This window comes from Cetorhinus maximus, chromosome 12 (genome assembly GCF_964194155.1).
Source record: "Cetorhinus maximus chromosome 12, sCetMax3.hap1.1, whole genome shotgun sequence".
Classification (NCBI taxonomy): domain Eukaryota; kingdom Metazoa; phylum Chordata; class Chondrichthyes; order Lamniformes; family Cetorhinidae; genus Cetorhinus; species Cetorhinus maximus.
This window is the reverse complement of record NC_135890.1, coordinates 2,299,768-2,313,604: the sequence shown is the minus strand read 5'-3', so window position 1 is coordinate 2,313,604 and position 13,837 is coordinate 2,299,768.

Below are 13,837 nucleotides of genomic sequence, written 5' to 3'. Positions count from 1 at the left end.
TAACGCTGAAGCCATTTTCGATTGTTGTAAAAACCCATCTGGTTCACTAATGTCTGTGATATCCTTACCTGGTCTGGCTGACATGTGACTCCAGACCCACAGCAATGTGATTGATCTGAAATGGCCTAGAAAGCCACTTAGTTGTATCAAACTGCTACAAAGACACAAAAAAGGAATAAAACCGAACGGACCACCCGGTATCGACCTATGCACCAGAAATGACAATCTTAGCTCTGTCAACCCTACAAAGTCCTCCTCATCAACATCTGGGGGATAATGCCAAAATTGGGAGAGTTGTCTCACAGACTAGTCAAGCAACAGCCTGACATAGTCATCCTCACAGAATCATATCTTACAGATAATGTCCCAGATACAACCATCACCAGGACAGGCCCTGCTGAGGTGGCAGCACAGTCAGGAGGGAGTTGCCCTGGGAGTCCTCAACATCGACAGCATCAGGTCAAATATGGGCAAGAACACCTCCTGCTGGTTACCACGTACTGCCCTCCCTCAGCTGATGAATCAGGGCTCCTCTATGTTGAACACCACTTGGAGGAAACACTGAGGGTGGCAAGGGCGCAGAATGTACTCTGCGTGGGGGACTTCAATGTCCATCACCAAGAGTGGCTCGGTAGCACCACTACTGACCAAGCTGGCCAAGTCCTAAAGACTGCTAGACTGGGTCTGTGGAGGTGGTGAGGGAACCAACAAGAGGGAAAAACATACATGACCTCATCCTCACCAACCTGCCTGCTGCAGATGCATCTGTCCATGACAGTATCGGTAGCAGTGACCACCGCACAGTCATTGTGGAGATGAAGTTTCGCCTTCACATTGAGGATACCCTCCATCGTGTTGCGTGGCACAACCACTATACTAAATGGGATAAATTTCGAACTAATCTAGCAACTCAAAACTGGACATCCACGCGATGCTGTGGGCCATCAGAACTGTACTTGACTACGATGTAATCTCATGGCCCATCATATCTCCCACCCTACCATTATCACCAAGCCAGGGGACCAACTCTGGTTCAATGAAGAGTGCAGGAAGGCATGCCAGGAGCAGCACCAGGCATACCTAAAATGAGGTGTCAACCTGGTGAAGCTATAACACAGAGCTACTTGTGTGTCAAACAGCATAAGCAGCAAGTGATAGACAGAGCTGAGCGACCCCACAAATAATGGATCAGATCTAAGCTCTACAGTCCTGCCACATCCAGTCATGATTGGTGTGGACAATTAAACAGCTCACTGGAGGAGGAGGCTCCACAAATATCCCATCCTCAATGATGGAGGAGCCCAGCACATCAGCGCAAAAGATAAAGTTGAACCATTTGCTACAATCTTCAGCCAGAAGTGCTGAATGAATGATCCATCTCAGCCTCCTCCGGAGGTTCCCAGCACCAGAGATGCCAGTCTTCAGCCAATTCGATTCACTTCACGTGATATCAAGAAATGGCTGAAGGCACTGGATACTGCAAATGCTATGGGCTCTGGAAATATTCCGCCAATAGTATTAAAGAATTGTGTGCTAGACCTTGCCACGCCCCAAGCCAAGCTGTTCCAGTACAGCTACAACGCTGGCATCTACCCAGCTCTGTGGAAAATTGCACAGGTATCTCCTGTACACAAAAAGCAGGACAAATGAAACCCGGCCAATTACTGCCCCATTAGCCTACTCTCGATCATCAGTAAAGTAATGGAATGGGTCATCAACAGTGCTGTCAAGCGGCACTTGCTTAGCAATAATCTGCTTACTGATGCCCAGTTTGGGTTCCACCAGGGCAACTCAGCTCCTCAGCTCATGACAGCCTTGCTTCAAACATGGACATAAGAGCTGAACTCCCGAGGTGAGGTGAGAGTCACTGCCCTTGACATCAAGGCTGCATTTGACCAAGTGTGGCATCAAGGGGCCCTAGCAAAACTGGGGTCAATGGGAATCAGGGGGAAATCTCTCTGCTGGTTGGAGTCATACCTAGCACAAAGGATGATGGTTGTGGTTGTTGGAGGTCAGTCAGTTCAGCTCCAGAACATCACTGCAGGAGTTCCTCAGGGTAGTGTCCTCGGCCCAACCATCTTCAGCTGCTTCATCAATGACCTTCCTTCCATCATAAGGTCAGAAGTGGGGATGTTCACTGATGATAGCACAATGTTCAGCGCCATTCACAACTCCTCAGATACTGAAGCAGTGAATGTCCAAATGTCAACATCCAGGCTTGGGCTGACAAGTGGCAAATAACATTCACGCCTCACAAGTTTCAGGTAATGATCATCTCCACCAAGAGAGAATCCAACCATCGCCCCTTGATGTTCAATGGCATGACCACCACTGAATCCCCCACTATCAACATCCTGGGGGTCACCATTGACCAGAAACTGAACTGGACTAGCCATATAAGTACTGTGGCTACAAGAGCAGGTCAGAGGTTAAGAATCTTGCAATGAGTAACTCACCTCCTGACTCCCCAAAGCCTGTCCACCATCTACAAGGCACAAGTCAGGAGTGCGAAGGAATACTCCCCACTTGTCTGGATGAGTGCAGCTCTCACAACACTTAAGGAGCTTGACACTGTCCAGGACAAAGCAGCCAGCTTGATTGGAACCATATCCACAAACATTCACTCCCTCCACCACCGATACACAGTGGCAGCAGTGTGTACCGTCTACAAGATGCACTGCAAGAATTCACCAAGGCTCCTTAGACAGCACCTTCCAAACTCATGACAGCTACCATATAGAAAGACAAGGGCAGCAGATAGATGGGAACACCACCACCTGGAAGTTTCCCTCCATGTCACTCACCATCCTGACTTGGAAATATATCACCATTCCTTCACTGTCACTGGGTCAAAACCCTGGGACCCCTTTCCTAACAACACTGTGGGTGTTCCTACACCACATGGACTGCAGAGGTTTAAGAAGGCAGCTCACCATCACCTTCTCAAGGGCAACTAGGGATGGGCAATAAATAATGGCCCAGCCCACGAAGCCCACATCCTGTGAATAAATAGAAAATAATAATGTACTACAAATACAACAAAACTTAATGTTAAGAGGGTGTTTTTGTTATATAAATAGCCATTATCTGGAAACACGGAGTTCAACAAAAGGATTAGATTGAACAATATTAAGATCCTGCACTTATATAATGCCTTTAATGTACTAAACATTATCAAGGACAAAACCATTGTCAAACAAAATTTTACAGAGCCACACAAGATATTAGGGCAAATGGTCAAAGGCTTATTCAAAGAAGTAGGTTTAATGAGCATCTTAAAAGAGAAAAGAGACACAGAGAGGTGGAGAGGTTTAGGGAGGGTACTCCTGAGCTTGGAGCCCTGGCAGCTGAAAGACTCCCAATGGTGGAGTGATTCAAATCGGGGATGCTGTTAAGGCCAGAATTGGAGGAGCACAGAAATCATGGAAAGTTGTAGGCCTGAAGGCAAAGATATGTTTTAAACAAGGAAAAGCTAGAAAAGGTGGAGGTTCAAGGAGACTTAGGGGTCCAAGTACATAGATCATTAAAAGGTCATGAGCAGGTGAAGAAAATAATCAAAGTGGATCATGGAAAGCTGGTTTTAATATCTAATGGAGGGGAATAGCAGGGTGCAGAGTGTTTTAGCTATACAAAGTCCTGGTTAGGCCACACCTGGAGCACTATGAACAGTTCTGGGCATCACTCCCTAGGAAGGATATATTGGCTCTGAAGGGAGCATATCATGGGTTTACCAGAATGATATCTGGGTTCCAAGGATTGAAATAGGAGGAGGGATTAGACAAATTACCCTTATATTCCCTGGAATTTAGATGTTTAAGGAGCAATTTGATCGAAGTTTTCAAGATATTAAAGGGGAACTGATAGGCTTAATCGAGAGAAACTATTTCTGCTAGTTGGGGAGTCTAGGCCTAGGGGATATGTTTAAAATTTAGAAAGGCAAAAACACATCACCGCACAATGGATGGTAGAAGTTTGAAGCTTTCTTCCATAGGAGGCAATTGATGCTAGGCCAATTGTCAACTTAAATCTGAGATTGATAGACTGATTTTAACCAAAGGTATTAAGGGGTATGGGGAAAAGGTGGAGTTAGGTCACAGGTCAATCTCATATAGAATGGCAGAACCAGCTGGTGGGCTGAATGGCATATTACTGGTCCTATGTTCCTGAAGCACAAATCTGCAAAGGCTACCCTCATGTATTTTTGTGTTGCTGTGTGTTGTCCTCTGAGACGGTGTGTACATTCCTAATAATAGCAAGCCTGTATCCTGAGGAAAGTGTAGAGGAATTGGAGTTATAGTAATTGCCTGGGGTTTTCCAGTTCGACCTTCTCTACCTGGAATGGGCAGGAAGGAGTGACTCTTAGCATAGAAATGGGAAGCCCCGGCCTTCTCAGAACTTAGTTTATGGAGCCAAGATCTATAAATGGCCTATGATTTTCAAATAAAAAGATCCATTTTGTAAATCCATTTGACACATTTGATTATCTTTAATATAAACATGTCTTATTGCACCAAAAACAACTGAATACTAGGATAGACAAGCAGTTTGAAATTTTGGCCAATTATTGCGAAATTATTCCAAATCATGAGAGCCGCAAAGGCTGGTGTTGTTACTATTTCATTATCAGGAATCCTCTTCGATTTCTCTCGTTCTTTCTCACAATATTTCAGGTGCATGCCAAGCCGTAAATGGGGATGAATCTCTGATGCGTTGTGAAAGGGGAAAGGAGAAAGGAATGGGGTAGCTCTTTAGAGATCAGGCACAGTCACAAAGGGCCAGAAAGCTTTGTTCTGTGCTGTAATATTCTGTGACAGTGGCAGTGGCATAAACTGTGACCGTTCGAGTGTTGTGGGATTAATTCAGCACAGTTTTGGAGTTGATTTTATATGGATTGCTGATCCCAAATCTTTTGGAGATAAATTTCAGCAACTGTAAAATATACCAATCCATTACAAGCTGTTCTTCAACCCTGACTTTCACAAACAACCTCTTTGGCAGAGTTCTGTAATCCAGGCGTTTGTACATTCCCCAAACAGTGCATTCCTGAATTCAGCAAGCTATGTTGCTGAATATAATGAGTGGCTATGAAGACCTTCTCCCCTGAAAAGGTAGCAACATTTACTCCATGTACCTACATGGACATTCCAGAGCGGTTTTCACAAAGAGTTGGCTAAAAGCTCAATTGCCATGGAAATAGGCAAACTTTGTGCTGCCTGCTAATAATAATGTTAATAATATTCAGCCCAGTACTAAATCTGCTGCTGAGTGGCTGTACACATTAGCTGGGGGCCCCAAGTTCATGTGAGACTTAAGGCTAAACGGCCCCTCTTATAGCTGACATGCACTCCTGCTGCAGTAGGTGCTGGAAGTCACTGTGGAAGAGTTTATGAGCAGGAAAAGGTGTGGGAATGGTGCAAAAGAGCATCAGGTGTGTCTCAAGGTTCCCCGATGCAGCACTAAAGGCTCTGATCTAGGAAATGGACAAGGCAAACGAGCTCCTCTTCCCTTAGGAGGCCCTCCAAACATGAAGACAATGGAAACATCATGGCCAGTACCAGCAGTGTAGGTCTCAGGACAGGGATACAATGCTGCAAAAGTTCACTAAATTAACAAACGTGGTCATGATCAGTAACAGTGTCATCAAGTTCCACATCCTTACAATCCATTATGAACCTCTAGCCTCTCACACTCCTCAATCCACTACTTATCCTTCACTCACCTATCAACAGCCTCTAGCAGGAATGACTCATACCTGGTATTCATTGCCTCTTCAGCCTCACTGAGCACTTCAGTAAACCTCACACTCACATCTCACAGCTTGCACACTGGCAGATATTCAACTGTGGCAGGTACATCACCACAACACATTGCACCACTCTCACTGGCATACTCCTGCTCTCTTGCAGGACAAGATGGTGCACAACTAGAGACAGTAGCACCTAAGTGGTGGGGAAAGATAGAAGAAGTCATTGCTGGAAGTCATTGAAGTGGTCAAGACTGAGACCATGGACAATGGGGCTCAAACCATACAGGATGACAGTTTGTTCCTACCTAATCCATCTTCTCACATCCCACTTTCTCTTCATCCCACACTCTCCTCGGATTTACAGACTGCAGATGGTGTCAAATGCAGCTTTTTGCTTTCCATCTTTCCTCATCACAACCCTATCCTTGTACCTTTCTCCTTTCAGATACCCAAGAACTACCAACTGCTGCGGGAGCCTGAAGAGCAAGAGGAACAAGACACTGATGAAGAAGAAACAGCATTGCGCGGTCTCACACCGGAAACCACCAGCTCGGACAGTGACAGTGTGTGTAATTAGAGGGCAGTATAGTGGCATGATTTGCACATGGTGAGTGACTGCGCACGAGTGGCCCACAGCCAGAGCAGGGGAGCAGAATAACATAGGTGCCAGTTCACCAGATTGCGAGGTCACACACAAGTTCTGCTGCAGAGAACTCAGCTAAAGGCTTCGATGGGACAATATAGAGAATAATGCTGAGGATATGCACAAAGAAATGCTTAGTGCATTGGTTGGTCTGCGAGAAAGCGTCCTCGTTGTCACTGTCAAATAGCTTAGAGGAGTCTGTCATCAACTTGACACAAGACTTTCTGCAGAGCTTAGAGCCCACCCTTTCAAGCATGGAGGTGGTGGTCAATTCATTGGCAGTACATGTGGACAAGGCCACAGCATCAGAAGGCAATGTCTTAGTTCCCATTGTAGCACAGGCAGAAGCCAACCAATGTCTGAGTGCTGCAGTGGAAGCTCACAATGAAGTTAGGGAAACTCAGCTTATTGCCATTCAGGTTCAGGCTGCTGCCATTGTGGCTGTGGATCTCAGTGCTCAAAGGGGCTTGCGGTGTTTCACAGTAATCCAGCAATCTGTGCTCCAACAGATTATGAGGATTGCTAAGGTACCACCTCAGGGGAGTGGCAGTGTCTCCTTGGAGCACAAACCTGCTACCCTCTCTTGGGTTGGTGACATTCATTCTCCCACCACTGCCACTCCACCCGTGCCCTTGCTGTTGCCTATCAGCCAGCTCAGACTGCTACTGCCCCCATGCCAAGATGGTGCAAACTGAAGCTTGTCCCTCTAGGCCCAGAGCTGCCCCAGAGCAGACTGCAAGGCTATCTGCAGTCACCGTCAGTGAAAGTCAGCAACCTTCCGCTAGCAATTGCAGTAATTGGGGCAGCACTGCTTAGGAGCAGTAGACCAAGCAAAGGGATCCACAATACAGGCAGTAAGGGAATGTGCATGGGTGATTAGTTGATTCTTGCCTGAAATATTGGATAAAGTTGGTATGGAATAGTTGCTTTGTGGTGGCTTTTATTTCAACATTGTGGCCAAGAATACTCTATGATAGTCAATGACAAAGGTGTGGGAAATTGTACAATGGGGCTTTGGGCTGTATTCAGTTGAACCACCATAAATGATATGATCATGGACACCCTGCTTGAATGGAAATGTCTACCTCCTGAGCTGCTCACTATATGCCTGGAGGTAAAGGCCCTGCTCTTATGATGATGAAATTGTAGAGTAGGCAGCAGGCTATAGTATAAGGGGTTAATTCTAACCATCTGATATGCTAATGAGGCACAATATACATCATCTGTATGCAATGTCGCATGATCCTGCTCTCTTTCTTGAACTGCCTCATGGTAAGAAATAGCCTACAGTGAGAGATGTTCCAATAAAAGTAATATTTTCCTGGCCTCAGCAGACTGTAAATATTCTGTGTTAGTACAATGAGACCAAGAATATTATATGGTGGCAGGAAGTGAAAGAACAACTATGGAAAAGGCTCTGCTATTACCAGAAATCTTTGAGCAGGTTGCAGGTCTCAACCAAGTAAAAACACGGCTGAACTGATACTGAAGATTTACCAGATATTGCACCACATCGGGTCTTGTGGTAAAGGCAAGTGGTGAGCAGGTCAATAAGTTATTTTATGCTATGAGTAGCTGCCTGGACAATATCCTAAGGGATCAAAGAAAGAGCTATGTATGATGGAGTGATTAAAGCACTTGGTGTCTACGTCAATATGCAAAGAGTCATCGTCAAGCAGGCTAAATTTAATAAGCGTTCCCAACGACAAGGGGAAAGTATTGATACATTTATCAACGATCTGTATAGACTTGCAGAGAACTGTGAACATGGCAGCTTAAACAATAAACTAATCAGGGACAGAGTTGTTGTTAGAGTCTTGGATGAAGCATTGTCTGACCATTTGCAGTCAAGTGATGATTTAATCTTTACAAAGACAATTCAACTGAGCAGACAAGCTGAGGTCAGGAAGCAAAATCGATCGGTGATTCGGAGTGACAGGGTGAACCATATCACCAGAAACATCTGACTCAGTGGAGTATGTTAAATTTAAAAGCAGGAGGTGGCCGCACTCTTTCCAAAGGTAAAGAAGGATATTGACTCTATATTGAAGGAAGGGGTCATTTCACCTGTGACAGAACCAACAAGCTGGTGCTCGGAGATGGCCTCAGTGTCAAAACCCCAACGGATCGATTAGAATTTGTACAGATCTTACTCAGCTGAGAAAGCAGTTGAACGCAAAGTTCATCCTATGTCATCTGTGGACATGAGCTTATCAAAACTGGGAAAGAATTCAATCTTCACAAAGTTAGATGCAAATCATGGTTTTTGGCACCTACCCCTCGACGAAGAGTCTAAGTTGTTCAGAACCTTTGTTACTCCATTTGTGAGGATTATCCTTCAGCACCACGTCAGCACAAGAAGTCTTCCAGAGGACAATGTCGAATATCCTAGAAAGACTGGATAGAGTTGCATGCCACATGGATGACGTCCAGATCCATGGATCCACTCAGGCAGAACCTGACACTAGAATGTGAGCTGTGCTGCAATGACTACAGGCAGCAGATTTACACTCAATAACAAATGGCAATTCTCGCAGCTGAATTTTTTGGGTATATTCCGGATGCACCTGGTGTCAGAGTTGATTCACAGGAGACAAGAGTAATCGATGATTTTCCAGTCCCCGGAATGTGACTGAGCTCCAGAAATTCATGGGTATGGTAAACCAAGTTGAAAAGGGCTTGCCCAATCTGGCTGTCACTACATCAGCTGTTAAGGGAAGACAATTTATGGTGCTGGGAGGAAGCACAACAGAAGTCTTTTTAGAAAATCAAAGAGATGTTGTTATCAACTGATATTTTATTTCACTATGACCCAGAACTATCCACTATCATTGCTGCAGACGCATCTTCTACAGATTGGGAAGCTATACTCCTTCAGATACAGACAGATGGAAAGTGCAGACTAGTTTACAATGCATCCCGTGCACTGACAGAGACTGAACAGAAATACCCAGTGATAGATAAAGAAACATTAGCTGCTACATGGACTTGTGAAAAGTTGGCAGATTATGTTCTTGGTCTTCACTTCAAGAGACAGACCATAAACCCTGAGTGACACACTTAAATTCTAAGGAATTAGCAAAAATGCCTCCATGAGTACAATGATTCAGACTGAGGATGATGAGGTTTGAAGAAAAGACAGAGCATGTTCTAGGAAAACAGCAGACACTTTGCCCCATATCCCATTGGCAATTCAGGCTTGGGCTGACAAATGGCAAGTAACAAACACACCACAAGAGTGCCAGGCAATGACCATCTCCAACAAGAGAGAATCTAACCATCACCCCTTGACATTCAACGGCATTACCATCACTGAATCCCCCACTATCAACATCCTGGATGTTACCATTGACAAGAAACTGAACTGGACTAGCCATATAAATACTGTAGCTACAAAAGCAGGTCAGAGGCTAGGAATCCTGTGGCGAGTAACTCACCTGCTGACTCCCCAAAGCCTGTCCACCATCAACAAGGCACAAGTCAGGAGCGTGATGGAATACTCCCCACTTATCTGGATGAGTGCAGCTGCCACAACACTCAAGAAGCTTGACACCATCCAGGACAAAGCAGTCCACTTAATTGGCACCACATCCACAAACATTCACTCCCTTTACCACCAATGCACAGAGGCAGCAGTGTGTACCATCTACAAGATGCTCTGCAGCAACTCACCAAGCATCCTTTGACAGCACCTTCCCAACCCACGACCACTACTACTTAGAAGGACTACCTGCCAGTTCCTCACCAAGCTACACACCATCCTGACTTGGAAATATATCACCATTCTGTCACTGTCGCTGGGTCAAAACTCTGAAACTCCCTCCCTAACAGCACTGTGGGTGTACCTACACCACATGGACTGCAGCGGTTAAAGATGGAAGCTCACCACCACCTTCTCGAGGGCAATTAGAGATGGGCAATGAAAATGCTGGCCTAGCCAGTCTTGCCCATGTCCCATGAAAGAATATAAAACAAAAGACCTGAACAAGGTGATATACTCCTTGGTGATGAGGTGGGAACCTTTGCTTCGACAACAACCGCAGCTCTACCAGCAAAAAGTAAGCGGCTGCACGAAATCAGAGAATGACAGAAATCTGATGAGGAGTGTGCTCAGCTCAGAGAGTACTGAGTAGAAGGATGGCCAGCACACATATCACACAATCCCACTCTCAGACAGTACTATGAATTGAGAGGAAGCCTCAGCGTAATTGATTATTTACTCATTTATGACAAGAGAGTGGTCATCCCGAGAGTTCTGAGATCCGACATTCTACAGCGATTGCAAATTGGACATTTGGGCATCACAAGACATTGGGCTAGAGCAAGATATTCAGTTTGCTAACCAGGTCTCTCAGTTGCTGGAAGAAATGATATCAAACTGTATTACTTGTGCTATTTATCATCAGGAGATAAAGTAACTGTTGACGGCATCTTCCTTCCCATAAAGACCATGTGAATGTCTTGGGATGGACCTCTTCAAACACAGAGGTAAGATGTTCTTGATCATAGCAGACTGTTACTCCAGGTGAATAGACATCAAGCAAGTGCAGGGTCACCCTGCTGAAGCAGTGTTTACATCACTGAAGGAGATATTTGCAACACGTGAAATGCCAGACTTTGTAACTCGAACAATGGACGTCAGTTTGCTAATGAATACTTTAAAAGTTCACAATTTCATATGGATTTGTCCGTGCTACCAGCTCATCAAGAAACCTTCAGGCCAACAGTGAAGCTGAAAGAGGAGTGTGTATAATGAAAGCATTGCTGAAGAGGAACGATGACATCCAACTTGCACTTCTGAGCTATTGGTCAACTCTACTCCAAAATGGTTTAGCACCATGTGAACTCCTAGTGGGAAGTGAGAATTCAACTCCCTCCTCTCACACACACAACCATGCCCTGTGTACAAGCTGATGACTTGGACAAGGTGAGGGAGAAAGAGGATGAGCATCATTCCGGCTAGATTTGGATCTATGACAAATGTCACAAAGCGCACAACCTGCCAGACCTTCAACCAGGAGAGTCAGTTTGAATTCAAGACCAAGCTCTTTATGGACAAACGGTTGAACAGACACCACATCCATGTTCCTGGTATGGTATGGGGAGATGGAAAAAGCATCCACTAGCTGCCACTCAGAAGCAACCCCCTACACAATCGATGCAGTCATCTGCACAACCCAACAGATCAGAGATGCATTCATCATGAGGTCCAGATGAATACCAAAATGGTGAACCTGAACCTGTCCAGTCGAGCCTGAGAGACCCCATGCAGGACTCAAATCCCCAATCTCTTCCAAAGGAGCTGAGGATGCTTTTGGGTAGATTAGTGAAACAGCCACAGCGGGTGTCCCTTTAAAAAAGAAACAGAAGCAAAGGAATTGGGGGAGATATAGTATAATGAGGAGACTCAGGGGCTTGTGGGAAGATGTAGTACAAGGGGTTAATTTTAACCATGCCATACGCTAATGAGGCAGTTTACATCATCACAGGAACTGATGTGATATCTCATGATCTTGCCCTTTCTCTTGTGCAACCTTGTGGTAAGATGTAGTTTGCAGTAAGAGATATTCCAATAAAGTTAACGTTTTCCTTATCTCAATAGCCTCTATAAATATTCTGTGTTAGCTCAATGAGACCAAGAATATTATAAAATCATCCTGCATTGTGATACACCCTCTGGCAAGTACTGGAGGCCCCCTCCAGAGTGGTCCAGGCACTGGAACCATTGTTTCTGCTTTACAGTTGCCTGAACCATGAGGATGCAGTGTGGCTGTCATTGTATGCATGCTGGCCATGTGTGGTTGGGTTGCAGAGGGCAGTCAAGAACCAAGTGTTAAATGGATAACACTTGTCACCCTGCAGACATCCTCTGTTTTGATATGGTTACAGAAACATTAATGAAACAATGGACTGGCAGTGTTGCTGAAGTGATCAGGGATTGCTGCTAGGTATGGAGGTGCCTTGGTTCTGACTTCAAAGCATCATGACTGCTGCCTGGATAGCAGACATTCACCAGCATGGTAGGCAGGGCATGGTCACACACCAACCACCTATGCAACGAGTGGTAACCTTTGTGGCTGGGTACATCTCTGCATTGAGATGCCGCATTTGCAAAGTCCAGTGCATGTTCAGTCAATGGCACCCTGTACCATGAGGTAGCCAGCTATCCTGGCACTTACACACCCTGCCTGCTTCTCACTGTTCAGAAAGAACAAAATAAATTCACCTCTCCTGGCAGAACAGGACTCTTTCAGAACTCTAACACAGCAGTGAGTGGTGAACTTGTAGATGTTGGATATGTTTTCTCCTGCTCCAGCTTCAAAAGATACCAATGCAAAAGGTTTCAGGGCCATAGTCACCTTCACAGCCACTGGCAGTGCTGTCCTTGCACTGTCGGTTAGCTCAATTGGCTGGACAGCTGGTTGGTGATGCAGAGTGACGCCTTCAGTGTGGGTTCAATTCCTGTACTGACTGAGGTCATCCCTCAGGTTAAACTCACCACCAGTATTCTCTCTCTAATGGGAGAGCAGCCTATGGCCCTCTGGGGCTACAGCGGCATTCACTTTACTCTGAGACAGAAGGTCTGGTCGCAGGATGTGGCAGAGTTCTGTGACAGTCCCTTTGTAAAATGGAGCCCAGGCACACTCTGCTCCAGATTTAATTAGGTTGACGCAGGAGCAAAGCTTCCCAATGATACTAGGTGGATAAGGCCTCTAACTGAAAGCCTTCATCTCCTCTTTCCTTGTTCTCTTCTGTGCAGCCCCTGCTCCATCTCCCTCTCATGTCCAAGGTGAATGGTGGCTATAGCATCTGTGACTGGGAGCAGGTGGTCTGGCCAGAACCAAGGCCATCTACCCATGCAGCAGCACTCCCTCTCTACCTCACCAATTTAACCAATGCTACTAATCACGAAGCACCTCCATAAACTCAAACAGAGCCATTAGAAATTAATGAGCAACAAATCTGCAGGGTATTGCTGATCCTTTTACATGGCACTGTTTGGGGATCTTTCCTGCTATGTGATTTATGAAAGGGGTTAGTTGGGGGTGGTAAAGTCAAAAATTGCAGCGCTGGTGTCAAATCAGCCTAACCTGCTGACTGGCGTTATAGTCTGTAAACTTTGCATACTTCCAGTGCATGTTCCTAATGCCCATGCTCATGGTGTCACCTAGATGACACGTAGTGGTGTGTGCGTACATGTTGGAAGTTTTCAGTTGGAGAAGCATAGATATTATTTTGAAGACCAGTACAAGAAACCATACACAAACCTTGCCTGTGAGTTAGCCTCATTATATTCTGCAACCTATTTTTTTATATGGAAATCATTAAAGCAGGCACCAAGAGGTGAAATGCTGAAATGTTATCTGCAACAGCAGTTGGCCAAGGAATACCTGAATGTACAACATATCCCAACCCCTTTGTAAAGTAAAACGAGGAGGGTCTGTGTG